Source organism: Neophocaena asiaeorientalis, unplaced genomic scaffold, assembly GCF_003031525.2.
Source record: "Neophocaena asiaeorientalis asiaeorientalis breed wild unplaced genomic scaffold, Neophocaena_asiaeorientalis_V1.1 scaffold134, whole genome shotgun sequence".
Lineage (NCBI taxonomy): Eukaryota > Metazoa > Chordata > Mammalia > Artiodactyla > Phocoenidae > Neophocaena > Neophocaena asiaeorientalis.
This window is the reverse complement of record NW_020185339.1, coordinates 21661977-21685398: the sequence shown is the minus strand read 5'-3', so window position 1 is coordinate 21685398 and position 23422 is coordinate 21661977.

The window sequence follows — 23422 nt, the reverse complement described above, 5'->3', positions numbered from 1 at the left end:
TACTGTAGCTTTGTAGTATAGTCTGAAGTCAGGGAGTCTGATTCCTCCAGCTCCGTTTTTTCCCCTCAAGATTGCTTTGGCTATTCGGGGTCTTTTGTGTTTCCATACAAATTGTGAAATTTTTTGTTCTACTTTTGTGAAAAATGCCATCAGTAGCTTGATAGGGATTGCACTGAGTATGTAGTTTGCTTTGGGTAGTATAGTCGTTTTCACAATGTTGATTCTTCCAATCCAAGAATGCGGTATATCTCTACATCTGTTTGTATCATCTTTAATTTCTTTCATCAGTGTCTTATAGTTTTCTGCATACAGGTCTTTTGTCTCCCTAGGTAGGTTTATTCCTAGGTGTTTTATTCTTTTTGTTGCAGTGGTAAATGGGAATGTTTCCTTAATTTCTCTTTCAGATTTTTCATCATTAGTGTATAGGAATGCAAGAGATTTCTGTGCACTAATTTTATATCCTGCTACTTTACCAAATTCGTTGATTACCTCTACTAGTTTTCTAGTAGCATCTTTAGGATTCTCTATGTATAGTATCATGTCATCTGCAATCAGTGACAGCTTTACTTCTTCTTCTCTGATTTGGATTTCTTTTATTTCTTTTTCTTCTCTGATTTCTGTGTCTAAAACTTCCAAAACTATATTGAATAATAGTGGTGAGAGTGGACAGCCTTGTCTTGTTCCTGATCTTATAGGAAATGATTTCAGTTTTTCACCATTGAGAATGATGTTGTCTGTGGGTTTGTCATATATAGCCTTTATTATGTTGAGATAAGTTCCCTCTATGCCTACTTTCTGGAGGGTTTTTATCATAAATGGGTATTGAATTTTTTTGAAAGGTCTTTCTGCATCTATTGAGTTGATCATATGGTTTTTCTCCTTCAATTTGTTAATATGGTTTATCACATTGATTGATTTGCCTACATTGAAGAATCCTAACATTCCTGGGATAAACCCCACACGATCATGGTGTATGATCCTTTTAATGTGCTGTTGGATTCTGGGGGCTAGTATTTGGTTGAGGATTTTTGCATCTATGTTCATCAGTGATATTGGCCTGTAGTTTTCTTTCTTTGTGACATCTTTGTCTGGTTTTGGTATCAGGGTGAGGCTGGTCTTGTAGAATGAGTTTGGGAGTGTTCCTCCCTCTGCTACATTTTGGAAGAGTTTGAGAATGATAGGTGTTAGCTCTTCCCTAAATGATTGATAGAATTTGCCTGTAAATCCATCTGGTCCTGGGTGATTGTTTGTTGGAAGATTTTTAATCACAGTCTCAATTTCAGTGCTTATGATTCATCTGTTTATATTTTCTATTTCTTCCTCGTTCAGTCTTGGAAGGTTGTGCTTTTCTAAGAATTGTCCATTTCTTCAGGTCTTCCATTTTATTGGCATAGAGTTGCTTTTAGTAATCTCTCATGATCCTTTGTATTTCTGCAGTGTCAGTTGTTACTTGTCCTTTTTCATTTCTAAATCTATTGAATTGAGTATTCTCTCTTTTTTTTCTTGATGAGTCTGGCTAATGTTTTATCAATTTTGTTTATCTTCTCAAAGAACCAGCTCTTAGTTGTAGTGATCTTTACTATTGTTTCCTTCATTTCTTTTTCATTTATTTCTGATCTGATCTTTATGATTTCTTTCCTTTTGCTAACTTTGAGGTCTTTTTGTTCTTCTTTCTCTAATTGCTTTAGGTTTAAGGTTAGGTTGTTTATTTGAGATGCTTCTTATTTCTTGAGGTAGGATTGTATTGCTATAAAATTCCCTCTTAGAACTGCTTTTGCTGCATCCCATAGGTTTTGGGTCGTCATGTCTCCATTGTCATTTGTTTCTAGGTATATTTTGATTTCCTCTTTGATTTCTTCAGTGATCTCTTGGTTATTTAGTAGTGTATTGTTTAGCCTCCCGTTTGTTTTTATTTTTTTCAGATTTTTTCCTGTAATTGATATCTACTCTCATAGCGTTGTGGTTGGAAAAGATACTTGATACAATTTCAATTTTCTTAAATTTATGAGGGCTTGATTTGTGACCCAAGGTATGATCTATCCTGGAGAACGTTCCATGAGCACTTAAGAAGAAAGTGTATTCTGTTGTTTTTGGATAGAATGTCCTATAAATGTCAATTACGTCCATCTTGTTTAATGTATCATTTAAAGCTTATGTTTCCTTATTTATTTTCATTTTGGATGATCTGTCCATGGGTGAAAGTGGGGTGTTAACGTCCCTACTATAAATGGGTTACTGTCAATTTCCCCTTTTATGGCTGTTAGTATTTGCCTTATGTATTGAGGTGCTCCTATGTTGGATGCATAAATATTTACAATTGTTATATTTCCTTCTTGGATTGATCCCTTGACCATTATGTAGTGTCCTTCTTTGTCTCTTGTAATAGTCTTTATTTTAAAGTCTATTTTGTCTGATATGAGAATTGCTACTCCAGCTTTCTTTTGATTTCCATTTGCATTGTATAACTTTTTCCATCCCCTCACTTTTAGTCTATATGTGTCCTAAGGTTTGAAGTGGGTCTCTTGTAGACAGTGTATATATGGGTCTTGTTTTTGTATCTATACAGTGAGCTTATGTCTTTTGGTTGGAGCATTTAATCCATTCACATTTAAAGTAATTATCGATATGTATGTTCCTATTACCATTTTCTAAATTGTTTTGGGTTTGTTATTGTATGTCTTTTCCTTCTCTTGTGTTTCCTGCCTAGAGAAGTTCCTTTAGCATTTGTTGTAAAGCTTGTGTGGTGGTGCTGAATTCTTTTAGCTCTTGCTCGTCTGTAAAGGTTTTAATTTCTCCATCGAATCTGAATGAGATCCTTGCTGGGTAGAGTAATCTTGGTTGTAGGTTTTCCCCTGTCATCACTTTAAATATGTCCTGCCACTCCCTTCTGGCTTGCAGAGTTTCTGCTGAAAGATCAGCTGTTAACCTTATGGGGATTCCCTTGTACATTATTTGTTGTTTTTCCCTTGCTGCTTTTAATTTATTTTCTTTGTATTTAATTTTTAATACTTTGATTGATATGTGTCTTGGCGTGTTTCTCCTTGGATTTATCCTGTATGGGACCCTCTGCTCTTCCTGGACTTGATTGACTATTTCCTTTCCCATATTAGGGAAGTTTTCAACTGTAATCTCTTCAAATATTTCTCAGTCCCTTTCTTTTTCTCTTCTTCTTCCTATAATTTGAATGTTTGTGCATTTAATGTTGTCCCAGAGGTCTCTGAGACTGTCCTGAATTCTTTTCTTTATTTTTTCCTTATTCTGCTCTGTGGTAGTTATTTCCACTGTTTTGTCTTCCAGGTCACTTATCCATTCTTTTGCCTCAGTTATTCTGCTATTGATTCCTTCTAGAGAATTTTTAATTTCATTTTTTTGTATTGTTCATCATTGTTGTTTGCTCTTTACTTCTTCTAGGACCTTGTTAAACATTTCTTGTTTTTTCTCCATTCTATTCCCAAGATCTTGGATCATCTTTACTATCATTACTCTGAATTCTTTTTCAGGTAGACTGCCTATTTCCTCTTCTGGTGGGTTTTTACCTTGTTCCTTCATTTGCTGTGTGTTTTTCTGTCTTCTCATTTTGCTTAACTTACTGTGTTTGGGTTCTCCTTTTCTCAGGCTGCAGGTTTGTAGCTCCCATTGTTTTTGGTGTCTGCCCCCAGTGGGTAAGGTTGGTTCAGTGGGTTGTGTAGGCTTCCTGATGAAGGGGACTGGTGCCTGTATTCTGGTGCATGAGTCTGGATCTTGCCTTTCTGGTGGACAGTACCATGGCTGGTGGTGTGTTTTGGGGTGTCTGTGACCCTATTATGATTTTAGGCAGCCTCTCTACTAATGGGTGGGGTTGTGTTCCTGTCTTGCTAGTTGTTTGGCATTGGGTGTCCAGCACTGTAGCTTGCTGGTCATTGAGGGAAGCTGGGTCTTACCGTTGAGATGGAGATCTCTGTGTGATCTTTCTCTGTTTGATATTATGTGGAGCTGGGAGGTCTCTGGTGGGCCAATGTCCTAAATTCAGCTGTCCCACCTCAGAAGCACAGGCCTGACACCCGGCCAGAGCACCAAGACCCTGTCAGCCACACACCATGTGTTCTTTTAAGAGCACTCTTAAGTAACATCCTGATTGTGTACAGTACAACTTTACTTTCGAACTGAGAGTTGCGGTGGATGGGATTTTTGCCTTCCCCAGGTGGTTTAAGGTTACAATTTTTGTTTTTGGAAACCCCACCACCTCCTTATTTCTATTATTATTTTTGCAAGAAAAGTATAAAGAGAGTGGAGTGGAGGTGAGATTTGTGATCGGGAAAGCCCTGGACGCCCTCCTTCTCTGTCTTCTGCCTCTCTCTGTCTAACTAGTTCCTATCCAGCAGCAGATTGAAGCAGGAGATGATTCTTCTCAAGGTTTGTTCAGCAGCTTCACTTCTAGGTGAAGGCTTCATGAACCAAGTGACGTCAACCAATGAGGCTTCTCTCTCTCTCCTCTATCTAATGATGAAAGTTGCTTTTCCCATTGTAAAGTTTTAAAAAACGTGTCTGAACTCTTGAATACTAATCCTTGGGTCTCTCATCTCTTGGGCAAATATCTTCTTTCTCCATTTGTGGTGTACCCTATTGGTGAATCAGAGCAGTTGACTCTGGCTATGAAAATTTCTAAAGGGATTTCCTACATGGGGTGAAAAAAAGGAAGTTTTTTTTTTTTTTTTTGGAAAAAGGGCTCTTAAATATTACATCTCTCTTTCCTCACTGGTTTCTATCCTAAAACTAAGTTGAGGTGAAAAACCTAGGCATAAAAACAAATACAACTAGCAACAAACAAATGAAAACATTGTATCTATCAGAACTGAGAGAGTTATCAGAGGCCACACAGAAGGGAAGAATGTGTTGCTGGAGTGGGTCAACTTGGATTCCTTCTCCCCATCTTCCACTAATAAAGGGAATGACCTTAGGAAGATATGTAATCTTGGGGCTTCATTTGCCTTATCTAGTCACGTGGGCATCATGTGGTACAGTCTTCCTGGAATCCAGTCTAATCCAATTCAACTCCGATTCAGTTCAGTTCAGTTCTGCTCTCTTCTATTTCCTTCTATCAACTATTTATTTAAAAATACAAATTGCAATAAACAAATGAATCTATGTTGCCTAGAAATGGCATTTGCTGGCAGGAGTGGAGAGAAGATTCTCATTCTCAAAAAAAAAAAAAAAGGAAAGCTCATTTACTATGTCAATAATTAGGCCAAGAGCTCATTCATTATTTTAAAATATTCTCCCCAGTAATTAAATTAGTTGTGAAGTAATACATCAGCCTTTCAGTCCCTTCTATGAAAAAATACAAGAATTCATAGGAAATTCACACTGACATTATATTTCCTTTTATGTGGGGTGATTGAAAAGTTCTAATCTATTCATATGACAGCCAGGTAATTTTCACAGGATGATTAGAAGTCTGAATCTTCTAGTACTAGTGTTTTAAACATCCATATAGAGTAGTCTTAAAAGATCACTTATTTAATATGCACATGCAGTGTCTATATATCATTGAGGGTGATATTTACCCTCCACTCCTGTTTCCATGTGAAAGAATTTCCTTTACACTCAGGCTTCTTGTGCTCCTTGCCCCTCTCACTCACTCCTCCTAAGAGGAATGAGTCTCTTCCTTGACTGATGAGTTTGCAAAAAGGAGGTGAACTTTCTTGGCTGGCCCCTTCCCCCTCACTCTGGTCCATCAGCCTGCCCCCACAGTCAACTCTGAGCCGCTGTCATCCTCCATAGGGGAGTCTGCAAATGACCAACTGCTCGAGACCAGATGAATCTGTCTTTCTCTTTTTTTGTGGTGATTCATTTGCAGGCCCATTTGTCTACAGGTCTAAAATTATGTCATATTTAGTAATTCTGTAAATTTCATTTACTATTCACAACCCATGCAGTAAAGTGGATTTTGTATTTTTAGTTTTATGGTTGAACAGACTAGGTTTCAGAGACATGGCCAGATCATGTTACTAGCAAATTATAAATGTCAGTCCCAATTGTAACTGGGAGTCTTCAAGAGGGTCCATTAAAGAGTATCTTACCCCTTTCCCTGACCCCAGTTCTGGGAAATTTTGAAATAAATCGAAAAGTGGCAGATAGAGGACAAGAATCAACAATATTTATATGAAGAGTTAAGTTGCAGCTCAAGTGCTTGCTAATACCAAACCCCAGAATTAGGCAAATTTGCCCACATAGGACTGGGACAGACCTCCTGTCCCCACTCCTCTTGCCTCCCTTTCTTCCTTTCTTCCCCAAACCCCAGCAAGGTTGGAGCCTAACTATTAACTAGTCTCGACTCTAGAGAAATGAAGGAGAAAGCTTGCTCCATGAAGTAGCTCGCTTCCAGAGTTAGAATCTCAGAGGAGGGATGAACACACTAAGTTTAGTCTTCCCCAGTTTGCCCATCAGATAAGTCGCTCAGCTTCCCTGGGTAGAGTAAGTGAAAGATGAGAGAGAGGCTATAGGATAAACCAAATAGTTCTGCATCCACAGGGAAGGAAACATCAGGAGTGGGAAATAAGCATTCACCCCCAAATTCCTCAGATTAAACTTTCTCTTAACCCATTACATTCAAACAGTAATGTCATGCGTAGCCCTCAGAAGAGGAAATGCACAAGCCATCAGACAGTTTCACTCTTAATCTGCATGAGGTTCTTCTCCAAATTCTTACTGCCTGCCCTTTTGGGTTCTCCTGGGAACCTTGGACCACTGTAGAATATGACTCTAGAATGCCCTGAAATGGATATGTACACCGCATTAAGTAAATCAACTTTAAGGCCAGTCTCAATCCAAAGTTGAAAGCTCGTTCTCTGTTCTATTTCTGTTTCCAAATTATGTCTAGCCACATTTTCCCACAGTGTGTCAGAGGTTCTTCAATGAGATTTAACGCCAACCAAAAGATAGAAAGCATGAAATTTCTCCTAGTAAGGAGATGCCAACAGAGAAATACCCTGAATCTGAATATAAAGACCCCCACTACTTTAAAGTCCCAGGGCAAAACTGAAGTTCAAAGATTCAATCTCCTTTCAAGTTAAAGTCAAAATATATTAAATTCCAAAAGAGTTAAAGTCTGATATCAAATTATTTTCCCCTGTGGAATTACATATTTGAAGTTTACCATTTCTAAGTTATAATTAAGATCCAAACTATCCTCCCAAATTTATTCTTCAGCTCAGTCTCATCCGAGGGGTTCTGGTTGCCTGGGTAGAGTTGGTCTTCTTTCAACAGCTGCCTTCTGAGATACATCTCAGAGGAATAGGCATAGTTCCTTCATCTAGGGCTTCAGAATTTGTAATGTCAAGTCTATCTCTGATACACCTCATTTTAAAAAAATCCAAAGGAGTAATAAGAAACAAAATTATTACAGCATTGGCTCCATACCCACAAATTTAGAAAACAAGCTAATTCCTAGTCCCTAGCATTAACATCCTACATAAAATTAGGTTGCCAGAAGACCACTGCAGAGACTCAGTGCTCTCTGAGAGACGGGTAAAAGGATCCTGGTTGGTTCCTACCAGTTGTCTGCACTCCACTACCTAGAAATTGAAACTCCACTGGGATAAATCTTCCAGCAAAAGGCTAACGGAGGCACCACCGATTTGCAGATCTGGGGGTAGGAAGGAGCCCCTTGTGTATACTGCTTCTTCTCTTGGAGAGTGACAAAAAGCCACTGCTGTCTGAACTTAAAGTTGAGAAATTTGCATTGTTTACAGTTCTAAACATCAGGACATAACTAAGGTGCCTTTCTAGCCCCTTAGTAGCGCATGAAAAACCTCTTGGTTTCTACTGCTTCTAGTACTGTGTATGGATTCTATCTAGAGCCATATCTAGAGCCATAGCGTGTGTGTGTGAGTGTGAGCAGTTCTTGAGCCACTGTTATTATTACCGTGCCCTTTCATTTAAAGTCATATTTGGGCTCCCCAAAGTTGTTTACCTGAGATTGTTACTGTAATTATAATTAACCCATCTAGAACCAAAATGAGTTTGTGCCGAGCCTCATAAATCCAAGGCTAACCTCAACCTCAATCATTTTCCTGTAGATAAAACTACCATAACCTATTTTCATCCACCAAGGTCAAAATACAATGTTGCCCAAGGCTTAACATCTCTTCCTTATGTCCCAGCAATTAAAATCTAGCTCCATATACATCTCTAAATATACAAAATAAAGAAAAGAAAAATACAAGTTCAAAACACCCAGCCAAAAGAGTAAACCCCAAGCCTAACATCTTATGTCTTGGTCCCTCCCAAAGCCTCCCCACATGTACATTTGGTCTCCCATTTGACACTTCTGTTTCATTTCTCAGGGTTCCTGGCCCACGCAGGAAATGCTGGGAATGTTTAAGGGAGATAGGATAAGACACTCCTCTTCCATAACTAGGTTCTGAATAAATTCAGAAATAAAACAAAGACATACAGATGGAGCTTATTTTTGGTAAACTCCAGGTTGGAGTACATGGCTTATACATATGAGCAGGTAAGCGTCCTAATACTGCTGCATGTTAGAGTTAGAACTAGCCATGTGGACAGGTGGCCCTGGACTGGTAGGCCTCCTGCTACAGGCTGTTAGAGTGACTGTAGGCACTTGCTTCCAGCTCCCAAGATGAGGAAGGGCAGAGCTCAGCTGAAAATGCCCAATTTGTTTGTTACAAATTTAGCAATCCTGGCTTTCCTGCTCCCCAGGGAGGAGTGAGAAAGGGAATAGAGAGTATAATGCTAATGAGTTCTATGCCCAAAAAAGGAAACATCTTAGGGAATAATTCCACCCCTGTCCTCTACCGCCCCTTAACAGATCCCAAAGCTTGTGCCTCCCAATCTTTCTATTAGAGAGCACCTGTTTTCCCACTGGTAAAGTTTCCGTTTGTGCTATTGTTCAGATGCGTATCTAATATATATATTGACAGTTATCTTTAAACAGACTACCATCTCTACTGCTATATCGTGGACTAAATGTAGGTAAAACTATAAGTCTGGCAACACATGCCCTGTCATTAGACTCAGCTGAAGCCATGAAAGTGGTGGTGAAATGAGACAACATTAAACTGGTCTTTGGCGATGTGCCTTTACCTTAGCCCCAGAATGCCAAGGTGTTAATGTAGCCCACAGGGACTGGTGACATTATCCCTCCTCTCTTCCCACAGCCTCTGGAATTAGAATAGAAAACAAAGTCAATGAGAGGCCGTGCTTGTGAAAGGCACTGCCATAGAGTTAAGGCACAGTACATACTAATTCTCCCTCTCTCCTGTGAAGAGACACATTCTTAATGCATTTGAGAATTTAAACACATGAGTGGAACTTTATGCTGAAATGACATTATTTATTTAAATCCTTGATGACACTTGGTGGAACATAATAATTATAGTTAGAGCTGAGAATAAACTATTTTCAACTTTCCTTCTCTGTTTCTTTTTTTTTTGGGGGGGCGGGCCTCTCACTGTTGTGGCCTCTCCCGTTGCGGAGCACAGGCTCTGGACGCGCAGGCTCAGCGGCCACGGCTCACGGGCCCAGCCGCTCCACGGCATGTGGGATCCTCCCAGACCAGGGCACGAACCCGTGTTCCCTGCATCGGCAGGCGGACTCTCAACCACTGCGCCACCAGGGAAACCCTCTTCTCTGTTTCTTAACAGAAGAAGAAATGATGAGGAATTCATTAGAATGAGGCAAGCAATCTTTATTTGACTATGCCTGTTGATTCTGATTTGGGTCACAGACATTCTCTTCCTCATTGTTTGAGATCTGTTGTTTGTAAAAGAAAAGGAGCATGTTGGAATTATTAGCACTGGGGAGTTGGAGAGCAAATAACGCTAATGGAATAAATAATACATCATTTATAAGAACTGCTCCTCAGGGATTTATACCAAATCACTTTACTAGCCTCAACAGCATAATATTTAGCAATCTCTAACAAGTTTCAGGGAGAGATATTACTTTGTGATTCAACAAGGATCCTTGATATACTGCCTAAATTATACAGCATATTAAAAATTAATGGCAGGCCAATTTCCTACAATTATACTTTTAGCTAGGGAACAGTCTGCCTGGTTGGCATGATATTAATAACTTTTGGCTGGGTATCTTCTTTACAGTTTCAGCTGAGTTTGTCAATGAAGTTTTTTTCACACATGAGCTTGTTAATAAGCAGACATTTAAATATATATGTGTGTATATATATATACACACACACACTTAAATAACATATATACTTAATTAAAACAAAATATATAAATATATGTACATATTTTTTCAATTAGCAAATAATCCATTATGACTAAGTGTCGTTTATTCTAGGGTTGCAAGGTTGGTTTAACATTGGAAAATCAGTAAAAATATTCACCATGTTAACAGAATAAAGGAGAGATATATATGATTATATCAGTAGGTGGTGAAAAAAATATGTTTATATTCAAACTCACTCATGATTAAAATCACAATAAACCAGGAATAAAACAACTTCTCAAGCTAATTAAGGGCATCAGCAAAAACCCAACAGCTAACATAATATTGAATGCTTTCCCACTAAGATTGGGAACAAGGCAGTGTCTGCTCTGACCACTTTTATTCAGCATTGTTCTGGATATACTTTACAGAGCAGTTTGGCAACAGAGAAAAATAAAAGGCATACACATTTCTGAAACAGATATGATTTTACTTTTCAAACAACCTGAAAAGTTTGTCTTGTTATTGTTTTAAATATGTTTATTGTTTGGTTTCTAATCCAAGTACTCAAATTATGCCATGTTTGAATCTTTGCCTGTCTTTCATTTCCACCGGTTTTTTCTCCTATAATTTTAACTTCATTCTTTATCTTTTGTTTATTTTGTTGTTTTCAAGCCTTTCTTAAATTTCTCTTATTACATTACAGAATTTTTACTTGAATCTGGTACACCACGTAATTGGTGTTTAGTTTTTATAAAACTGTTTTGTATTTTCTTCAATTTCTTTCTCAGTTTGATCAAAATATTAAAAAAATTTTTTTTTCTCTGTTTTTGCCTATTTGTATTCTGAGTTTCTGATCTAGGTTTCATTAAATACATGCAAATGCTTGTATACATATGTTTTATCCAGCCTGGATGCTGTTGTATAATTTTCTTCTTCCTCGTGGTTGTTTTTCTTTGAGAGTGGGGAAGGTTTTTCATCAACTGTATTGCTTTGATTTTAGTTTTCTGTTTCCTTTATAGAGAAGTTTTTATGCAAGTAGACTGGATTTTTACTGTTTATACCCGGGTCTACAATAACAATTTATGTATACAGCAATCAAGTGTTTGGGGGACATACAGGAATAAATGTTTCTTTGGGGAAATTGATGGGCATGTCTTTGGATTTTGTTCTCCTTTGTTTCTGTGAGATTCTTAAATTCTCCTCTTACTTTCTTCTTTTCTTTATCACCAAATCTGTAAAAGATGCCCTACCAATCCTATTTGTTTCATGATTTTCCAGAAGAGAGCATGTTTTGAATTTGCCTCTTCAGATTCTGTGCACCTTTCTGTAGCCAGAGCTCAGGTCTACCAAGTCTCAGACCTGTTTCAGAATTTCTGTAGTTTGATTGGGCCTTGCCATTCTGGGTCTTATTTTATATGAGCTCCATTATCCTCCTTCTACCCAGCCTCTTCAGACACCACCTCAAATTCCACACAGGCTTATGGGGTGAGGTCACATTTATGTCTGCTGGAATTTGGTCTTCATTTCTTTCCTTATATTTAGTATGAGGACTGTGGCACTCTTGGTGTCCAAGTGATGCCAAAGAAGGCAGTTTTGTGTGTTTTCCTTCGCTCTCCTTGTTGATCAGTTTGCTTTTTGGAGGAAGTATTGAGAGATTTTAGTCTAAGAAGCTGACATTATCCTAGAGTAACCTGGAAGTACATCCCACTGATTTAGCAAATACTATTTACATTGGAGTGATTGTTATCTATTTAAAATAACCATATATGAAATTGCCATAAAAGACAAAATCTATAGAGACAGAAAGTCGATTTGTGGTTGCTAAGAGCTGAGGAGGGATGGGGGGCTTGGGGGTTGGAAACTTGCTGCTAATAGATATAGAGTATCCTTTTCTTTTCTTTCCTCTACTCTCCTTTCCTTTCCTTTTTTTCCCCCTTTCTTTTCTTTCCTAATAGAATTTATTTTAAAAAGCAGTATCAGCTTCACAGAAAAATTGAGTGGAAGGTATAGAGGTTTCCTATATACCCTTTGCCCCTACACAGGTACAGCCTGCCCTACTATCAACATCCCCCCATTAGAATGGTGCATTTGTTACAATTGATGAACCTACATTGACATATCATCACCCAAAGTCCATAGTTCACATTAGGGTTCTTCCTTAGTGTTCTACATTTTCTGGCTTTGACAAGTGTATAACGACATGTAGCCACCATAGTATCATGCAGAGTAGCTTCACTGCCCTGAAAATCCTCTGTGCTCTGTCTATTGGGTTTCCTTATGGGATGAGAAAAATGTTGAAAATTAGGCTGTGCTGGTATTTGAACATCTGTGAACATACTAAAAAACATTGAGTTGTACACTAATGAGTGAATTGTATGGTATGTGAGCTAAATATTAATCAAGCTGTTAAAGTATTTTGTTAGGAGTTTCATTGTTTGGGTGCTTACATTGTTCAGATTTTGGGGTAAGTCTATACTCATAGAGTCTGGAAGCCTGTAAATTATTAATATTAGAATCTTTCCAACCTTTCCTTCTTCCTTTTTCCTCCCTAGTAAATGGGTTCTTGCCTTGCTTGCCTTGCTTGCAATTTTGTTCCCTTCACGTCTTCTTCTGAGAGTTAAAGCTGTGAGAAAAATTCTTCCTCTTTTATCCCTCATACAGGTTTTGAAAAGAAAAGGGAGTGCTATAAAAATAAGGCATGCATAGTCTAAGGTTTCAGTAGGAATTTTTCAGATAATTTGAAGAGAGGCATTTATGTTATTATAGGAAAGGGTTATTGTTAAGCATTGCTGTCACAGAAAGACCCTTTTTGACCCACCTGCTAGAGAAAAGGAAATAAAAACAAACAAATGGGACCTAATGAAACTTAAGAGCTTTTGCACAGCAAAGGAAACCATAAGCAAGACAAAAAGACAACCCTCAGAATGGGAGAAAATCTTTGCAAATGAAGCAACTGACAAAGGATTAATCTCCAAAATATACAAAGAGCTCATGCAGCTCAATATCAAAAAAACAAACAACCCAATCCAAAAATGGGCAGAAGACCTAAACAGATATTTCTCCAAAGAAGATATACAGATTGCCAACAAACACATGAAAGGATGCTCAACATCACTAATCATTAGAGAAATGCAAATCAAAACTACAATGAGGTATCACCTCACACCAGTCAGAATGGCCATCATCAAAAAATCTACAAACAATAAATGATGGAGAGGGTGTGGAGAAAAGGGAACCCTCATGCACTGTTGGTGGGAATGTAAATTGATACAGCCACTGTGGAGAACAGTATGGAGGTTCCTTAAACAACTAAAAATAGAACTACTATATGACCCAGCAATCCCACTACTGGGTATATATCCTGAGAAAACCATAATTCAAAAAGAGTCATGTACCACAATGTTCATTGCAGTTCTATTTACAGTAGCCAGGACATGGAAGCAACCTAAGTGTCCATTGACAGATGAATGGATAAAGAAGATGTGGCACATATATACAATGGAATATTACTCAGCCATAAAAAGAAATGAAACTCAGTTATTTGTAGTGAGGTGGGTGGACCTAGAGTCTGTCATACAGAGTGAAGTAAGTCAGAAAGAGAAAAATACCATATGTTAATACATATATATGGAAGCTAAAAAAAAAAAAGTTTCTGAAGAACCTAGGGGCAGGACAAGAATAAAGACGCAGACGTAGAGAATGGACTTGAGGACACAGGGAGGGGTAAGGGTAAGCTGGGACAAAGTAAGAGAGTGGTATTGACATATATACACTACCATATGTAAAACAGATAGCTAGTGGGAAGCAGCCCCATGGCACAGGGAGATCAGCTCAGTGCTTTGTGACTACCTAGGGGGTGGCATAAGGAGGGTGGGAGGGAGACACAAGAAGGAAGGGATATGGGGGTATAAATATACGTATAGCTGATTCACTTTGTTATAAAGCAGAAACTAACACACCATTGTAAAGCAATTATACTCCAATAAAGATGTTAAAATAAAAAGCCTTGCTGTAATCGAAGCATCATTTTCATATTACTTGAGAAATGCAAATGCGCATCTGCTTATTTTCAAATTATATTTTGGTTGTGAAACTGTATCCTTAATGATTACTGGACCATTTGGATCATGGCTTCAACTTATTTATAATTTTGGGGGGTGGGCATAAGGTTTGGTCCTCAGTTGAATCCCAGAAAAAAAATCCCTCTAGACTTGAACCATTTGTTCATCTTTTCCATTTTTATCAGACAGCTGGAAATAGAATCCTAAAGAATAAAGGATTGTGGGGGCGGAGCCGAGATGTCACCAGAATATTATCAAAACAGAAGAGACGTGGTTGACACCATGCTAATATCAAAAGGGAAAATTGTGGGAACATTTGCTCTTCTAGACTAGATGTACCAGCTGGAGAACCACATCATACAAAGTTTTGTGAGTCACACTAAAGTGAGAAATTGAAAAGCAAAACAAACTTAAAATGCTCTTTGGAGGTAGCAGCCTGGGAATTGCTTTTTATTCCAAAATCTGCTGACATAGACTCTTTTTAGATGCCCACAGGTGGTTAATGCTAGGTATAAAATGGCTATATGTGAATTGCATGGTCTTAAACAATTCTTAATCTCACCAAGCCTTGGGGTTTTTGTTTGTAACATGGAATTCTACTAGAAATGTCATGCAGTTGTTGAGAGATTTAAATGGTATAATATATTAATAATAATATATTTAATAATAATATATTATATTTAATAATATATGTAATATAATATATTAATTATTTAATATAATATATTAAATAATATTTAATATATTTAATATATGTATTGTATATATTTTAATATATTATATTTAAATTTTTTAATATAATATAATATATTAAATAATATTAATAATATATTAAAAGGTACCCGGTACATAGTTGCTTAATAAATGCTAACTTCTCCTAACTTGCTCCCTTCTCCTTTACTCTTTATGTAGAATTTCTATTAATCTCAAAAGAAGCCATATATTTACATGTAGATCTTCTTTGGTGGAAAACCACAGGGAAAGATAATTAAGTTTAATTGATGAGCAGATATAAACACACATTAACAGATGCCCCATTTTATAGTGGCAAAGGCTGACTGCTTTACAAATGCTTGTTATAAAACATGACACTTAATCGAGAAGTCTAATTTTGGTGCTGATGTGATTTGAAGTGCTTCCACTCAAACTCCACCTAGGGAAAGTAATGAATTCACAAACAGTAGCAATTGGGGCAAATCCCTGTGGCTGATCTTACTTATATTAGCTTTTCTGCCTATGGGAATATGAGTAATTTCAAAGTGTAACACAAAGAATAGGATGCTGAGAGAACTTCAAATTTAATTTCTTGATTAGTTAATGTTTCAGCTCTTAGGGTTTTACTTTTATTCAAGTCATTTCCCAAATTACTATTTTACATGATCTGATCTGGAATGTTCAAATATAGGAAAGCTGACAGACATCATATTTCCAGCACATATTTCTTCATCTGATAATGAAATTTAATTTTATTGTAATGCTTACCACATCATATTGTATTTGGATACTTACTTGTATGTCTTGACATCCAGGCAAATTCCAAGAGAAGGTAATACCTCTGGCTTGCTCAGTATTGTTTCCCTGACGTCTAGAATCATGCTTGGTACATATGAGTGGCATATATGAAACTATCATTCTTTAATATGGCACAAATTGAGCTATGGTTGCTCAATAACATTGTTTGAAAACAAATTCTTAAAGTTTCATTTGATATTGATTTATACCATAAATACATACGTGCTGTGGACTGAAGTAAGCATAGGGATTACAATGAACAAGAGAGAGATGCAGTCATAAAGGTTGCACTCTAGCTGTTCAGAGAGCATAGTTAATGTTAAGAGCATAGACTCCAGAACTAGCCTGCCTGGATTTGAAACCCACTTCTATTTTATAGCTGTGTGATCTTGGTCAGGTTACCCAAGCTCTATGTGCCTCGATTTTCCTCATTGGAAAAATGGACATAAGAATAGTATCCTCCTAAAATGTTAGGACAGTGCCTAGTACATGATGAGTGCTAAATTAGTACTTGATAAATATAGTAAGAAAAAACAATCAGTCACAAGTAACTATAGGTAATATAAAGGGGAGTATGAGGTCTGTAGTAGACAGTTCTAAGAATAATCTTCAGTGATCTTAATCCTTGTATAGTCTCCTCCCCTTAAGCTTAGGTGGAGTCTGTGACTATGATGAGATATCATTCTTCTTGTGATTATGTTATGGTGAGAGGAATTCTTGTGTATCTAACTAAGGTTTCTAATCAGTTATTTTGGAGTTAATTAAAAGGAACTGTATCTGATAGGTCTAATCTAATCACATAGGCTCTTTAAAAGCAGAGAGTTTTCTCTGGCTGTGGCAACAGCGGAAGTCAGAGACATTGAAAGCATGAAAAGGATTTGCTATACCATTGGTGGAGGCCACAAAGCAGGAGTCCTCTGGCGGGTAAAAGTGGTACCTGGTTGACAGCCAGAAAGGAAATGGGGGCTTCAGTTTCAAAAGCACAAAAACCTAATTCTGCCAGCCACCTGAATGAACTCAGAAGCTGATTCACAGAGCCTCCAGAGAAGAACCCAGCCAAGCTGGCCAACACCTTGATTCAGCCTTGTGAGCCCCTAAACAGAGAACACAGTCAAGCCTGCTCAGACTTCTGCCCCATAGACTGTGAGACAATCAATGGCTGTTATTTTAAGTTACTAACTTTGTGGTAATTGGCTTCATATCAATAGAAGAAGAAAGATACAGGGTCCTATGAAAGCGTATAGTAGGCTCATCCAACTTAGTCTAGAAAGATCCTTAAGGCTTCTTAGAGGCAATGATATGAAGTTGAGACCTGAAATGATGAGTAAGAGTTAGCAAGGAAAAAGCAGTGGGAAGACGGGCTCAGGTTGAGAGAGATGCAGAGGACTAAAGAGAGAAATAAAGGCACTTGGAATGGAAATAAGACCAGTGGGTTACCGGGGTGAGAAGAGTGACAGCTGAGCGTGCATAATTAGCAAAGTGTAACCAACCAGGCCAGGATGGGTCTTTTAAGCCAAATTAGGGCATTTACATATTATCATATATGTGTGTGTGTGTGATATCCCATACACAAACATCACATACACACACATATACTTTTGGGAAGCTATTAAAGGATTTAAATAGCAGGAGAGTAGTGTGGTTAGAATTTCTTCACTTTCCTTCCCTTCCTAATGATATTCTATTCATATTTCAAATGCATCCTCTTTTGTGAAGCTTTTTTTATCCCCAAGGCTAACTTAATGTCTTCTCCCTCTGTTCTCCCATACGTCTAAAGTTTCCCATAGATTGAGCATAGATTGTTTCAGGAACAGTTCTAAACACTTTATACATATTAACTCAAGTATTCATTATTCCAACCCCATGAAATAGGCATGTGTACTTATCCCCATTTTACTTATAAGATGGGCTGAGTGCAGGAGATAATAGGGGTCATGAAAGTCTTCACAGCCACCAATGGTCATTCTGTGGGTAATAGCTACTTCACTTATATACACTTATGACAGATCAGTCAATAAGTATTTATTGAGTGCTATTTCATAGCTTATCCAAGTCTAATTTTAGGAAGGTTTTGATGAGGCAATCTGAGAGGAATCATTAGTTAGTATGTGTTCCCGCTAAGTACATAAATTTGATTTTAAAGAAGACAAATCTTTGTAATTTTAGTCATGGTATTGAACACATGTGCATTTTAGCTCAAGCCTCTTCCCAACTAAACCATACCTTTCTATCTCTTTTCTATAATAGAAGACATATTAGCTTATTATTTTAGAGTTTCATTTACTTGCAAACTTTCCCGGAAGCTCTTTTGTTTGCTTTTCCTACTGTGAGAATATTGGAGAGTTCTGCTAGTTATTATAGACAGTTCTAATCAAGGCTTCATTGTGCACAGTATATACTCGGAAAAGTTCACACCTGATTATGCCAAAGCAAGTTGAGGGTTGTTTTTCATTTCACTCAGTTATGGCGTTTTTATTAGGTCCCAGATTGCTTACTTTGCCTTAGACATTTCCTATGTTAATTTAACTGATGATGCTTAAATTCTCCCTTTTTAAAGAGTTGAATGAAAGGGAGAATGCCTTAGAGTATTTTTGAAACTTTTGTATATAAACTGAAATATGAATATGTCATCTCATTTCTCCTTATAACCATTGAAATTCCAGAGAGAGAAATATTTGGAGCCCAATTAATAAACTCTTGAGTGACAATTGAAAAATTGCTCTTGGTCGAATAAAAGAGCATCTCTTTAGATGTCAACAAAATCAAGCACAATGTAAAAACCTTTTTTTTAATATTTCAAGATGAAAGAAAATGTTTTTAAAATAAAAGTGCGATGTTATGCCATAACATTGTCAAACAAAATTTCGTATTTGTTTGTAGTTAGAGTGGAGTTTTAGTCTCTGCAGTAATTTTTCTATATTTGAAAGTATACATTGGTGGTTAAAAAAATCTTTAAAACCTTCTTAAAATCCTTGACACGGATTATAAAATTATTTGTTTTAGATAATATGATATTTGAGTTAAAGAGAATGAGTTGACTATTGCAGGAGTTATTATAACTATGCCGGGCATCCTCACTCCCTTCAAAGGGACAGTAAGTTGTTGTTTTCAGAGATCTGGGGGCATTTCTTTCCCTTTGGTTATAATTCTCTGGCAGTATTAGGATTAGAATAACACTTAAGTGTCCTGATGCCGTGTTGGCAAATATGGAGCCAGAATCATTACATGGCTCTTGCATTAATATTTTTTTGAAACAAACAAGGTAAATTCTCCAAGTGTAAAGCACTGGGCTGAATGGCTGCTGGTCTTAAGCACAATTTCCAAGTCAATCTAGATTGATATTTGTGTTAGACCAGCCCACGAAATTTGCCCGACTAAGGCATTTGGTAAAACTGTCCATAATATGCAACTGCCTCCTAAGAATTGAGTGTCTCTGCGAATTAACGGTTGTGCGATGTTTTTGAAATGCAAACACCATGTAAGAGTTGATTACATGGTGTAATCCACTCCTTTTTCCTTCTGCTCATTTTTGTTCTGCTGAAATATTTGGACAACTAAACACTTCTCTTGGCTTACCTGCAATTGCTTGCAGATTTCTCCCTTTCTTTCATCTGCCAAAATAAAGGCTCTTTTCTTTAAAACCAGACCTACTATTACAAGAAATAAATACATTTTTAGAAGAAAAAAGAGCAGAGTGTAGGAATGAGGTTTTTGGTTCCAGAAGCTACAGAGGAAAAGATGTTCACTGAGTATTGTCTTTAAAAATCATCTTTTAAATGATTTAAATCTCAGTCAGTGGGAATTCTGTTTGACTTTGGTAGTGAATACATAAACAAGCGGTGGTGTATGGTTATATGTAAAAAAAAAAAAAAAAAACAAAAACCTGAAAGTAACAAAACTGCAAAACGACTTAGAATGAAGAAATATTTTCCATCGCAGCCTTTATTGTTCATCAAATCTACTGAATTCCTATTTTACTTTTAAAAGCAGCAAATAAGATTGGATGTCTTATATCACAGGAATATACTTCTAGAAACTGGGCATTAAAAGGTAGTCTAAAATTCCATTTGTGTGCAAGGCAAGGACTTAAAACCTTAATTTTATTTGTGTGAAGTTGATATTAGTTTTGTTAAACTATTTACTGATTATAAGGAGTGTTATCTAGTGCTGTGTAACAATTTGTCTGGAAACAATGTACATTTATAATCTCAGTTTCTGAGGATCAGGAGTCTGGGCAGAACTTAACTGGGTCCTCTGTTTAGAGTCTTTCACAGGCTGCAATGAAGGTGTCAGCCAGGGCAGGGTTCTCATCTGAAGATCCAACTGAGGAAGGGTCTGCTTGCAAACTCACATGGTGTTGGCAGCATTCAGTTCCCTGAAAACTATCAGATTGAGGGACTCTGTTTCTTACTGGCTATTATCCAGACCCAGCCGTCAGTTCTTTGTCATGTGGAATTCTCCAACATGTCCAATTTCTGTATAAAGATTGCTTATTTAGAGCTAAATAAACTTTAATTATAATTTTAGTTTTCATGGTTATCTCTCTTTCTTTCTCTCTCTCTCTGACACATACACACACACCTCTCTCCTTCCTTTTATTTGTTTCTTATTAACTGTGTCTTACCTAAGGCCTTCATAGCCTATAGCATCTCACATTTGGGTTTGCAAGTATTTTCTGTCTAATGAAATTTATGTATCTATATCTTCTGTCACATGACTCATCCCTTTTGACTCCACCTTGCCTTTCTTAAGGACACCCACAATGAAAAGAAATAACCAACCAAAGGAAAGTAATGGAAAAATATGGGAACTTAAAGGGAATCTCCTAGTTTAACTAGTTGTCTTAGAGTGTTGTCTATTAGCATTAGGTCGTAAAATGCTAGAACTTAAGACCATACATCATGTTTTCTTTTCATTTCTATTTCATTCTCTAAGTGTTCACTGTAGATACTCAGTTAATGCTCATTTTCTTGCATAAGTGGAACTTGTCAAATGAGTATGAGGCACTATCCCTGATTTTGTCAATAAGTGAAGACCTCTATTCACTAACTAGAGTCTTGGAGTGCCTGAGCATATTACGACAGCAGAGAAAAGTGCCAAAAACCTTATAAAAAACAAGATCCTCAATGTGCCCTTTGGCTAGCTGGCATTGTTTTATGTCAGCTACTTTTTTTCCTTGCCAATTTATATTATCCTACAAAGACAAAAATATAGTTCCTAGTAAATAAAGTTTTGTTTTATCATGATTCAAGCAAAATCATTATGAAGAAATGACTGATGAATAGGGTTATGCCTACTCATTGGGCACAATTGACATAATTACCTTTACTTTATCAACCATCTTATTGGTATCTGATGAATCTTAACATGTTCCTTCAAGCCAATCATAACAGTAATTTTTCCACAATGAACTACTTTATTTTTCTACCGCACCAAAATCCTGGTATAATACAGACATGTTAAAAAAAAAAAACTATATAATACCAAAACTCCCAAATAAAAATATTCAATTAGTAATTGAAATATTTAGTTAACATCATACCAAACATGTGGACACTTGGAAGCTTCCAGGTGACTGGCAGAAGTGTTCATGTTTTACCCATATGTATTGCTGTTTTAATGATATACTGATTAACTTTCTTCTTAGCCTATAAATTTGGTCCTTCTACCCTAAAGGAGAACTGAAAGATTGGGTGAGAAAAATTAAACAAATTTCCTCCTTTTTTCAACTTATCATTGTATTCAACAACGTGAGAGATACTGAAATTTAACAGTGTGTGGTTTCCAGCATAGTGGATGGGCGTAGCTTTGGCAAAGTATTTGGCCATCTTTAACCTGATTCCTTGAACACATAGTTCCTCTACATTTTCAAAATCATTATGAACTTTCTGTAATGTATTAACCCCAGCTCTCCTGCACAGAAGTACATTCCTGTGAGGGTCACACCTGAAGGGAGATCTAATAATGAAGGAAATGAACAAAATAAATACTTTTGCAGGTTTTATATATACTTTACACATCTTATGTTTTAAGGGTAGCAGGAAAAATGTGAATTGCTCAAAGGCATCTAAGACTTACTATGTTTGAGAGCCACAACTTTATCCATTCAGTCTTATTTCAGCACTAGATTGCATTTACCTGTGTAGTTTCAAGGACATAATTCATCTTCGCTTTTCTTATGTTGCAGAGAAAGAAGATGACAAGTTGATCATTGCAATAAGAACCTAAACAATGAAATATAATGATAAAGCCTTTAGTAATTGTTAGAAGAATCAGGATAGGGAAAAACACGGTGGAAAGTAATATTTTGTGGCCTGGTTCCTCATAGGTTCATTTAAATATTGAGGGTCAGAGATCTAAATCCTGTTTCAAATTTTTACAGCTTCTTTTAAAGGCACAGATCTAATCTTCTGAGAAAAAATATTAGGGTGTCAATTTCCACAAAATCTAAAATAATCTGATTTCTGCTTGGAGCATTTCTAATATGTATAGGATAATATCTAGAAACTACTATAAAGCATGAACTCCATGCATAATAAATTAAAATGAATTCAAAGTCTGCATTTGGTTTCAGTTTATCTTTGGGGTAAATTATGTAAAATGACAAATTTCCTATAAGAAGTTATTGAAAACATCAAGAAAATGTTAAAGTTTAATGTTTTGCTGCTATACGGAGATTTCTAATATAGAATACTTATTTTTAAGGAACCTGATAGAACAATACATTTTAAAAGAGTTAATTACTTGTGAAACATCATTATGTTTAATTTCTATGCATTAGCTAGCTTCTGTTTTCTGACGCTCTGATCATAATTCTTCTCTGTTTTCATTCATGGGCCACAATGGGCCAATTTTCCCCATTTCTTACTAAGTCTCTCACACAGTCAATTCAATTCAGTACTTTTGCCAAAATCTGCTGCAGAGACAATGACATGAGAACATATTGCAACCTTTTCAAATATCAACCTTAAATGTTACCTTTTCCCCGAATTTCATACAAAATATTCTTTATATGTAACAAAATATCTAGCAATTGGAAAGCACTTTGTTTCCTATTTTCTACCTAACTTAATATTGTACCAATAAATTTCCTAACTTTATTTATTTTGAAAATTAAACCGTAGTAATTCCTTTCAATAATACTAAAATTATTTTGTTTGAGTTTTAAAATTTGACATTTTTGAGATAATTTTAGGATTGGAGTTCCATAGTCTGTTCCTTTTACCTATATAGTTCATGATTTGATTTTAATCTACAAGTATATATCTCTTAAAATAAGGGAACTTAATAAGTGATATGAGTAATTAGTTTCCAGAATAAGAAATATGAATTGACAGTGAATAAGTTATGTTACTCAATCTTCTTTTTTATTAATTAATTAATTTTCTTATTGGGGTAGAGTTGCTTTACATCAGTCTTCTTTAATAATAAAGAAATGCACAGCAAAATGAGGCACCATTTTTTTCACCAATCAGATTAGTGAAAGTTAAAAAAAAATTACTAGATGTTTGCATGAGTGATGAGAAACAGAAATGCCCAGGTAATTTTAGTGGGATAAAAATACAATACCGTCATTTTGGTTATTAACAACTATCTTTTAAAATTTTAGATATCTATACACTTTGATCCAGAAAATTTGCTTTTAGATGGTTACCTTATTTTAAACTATATTA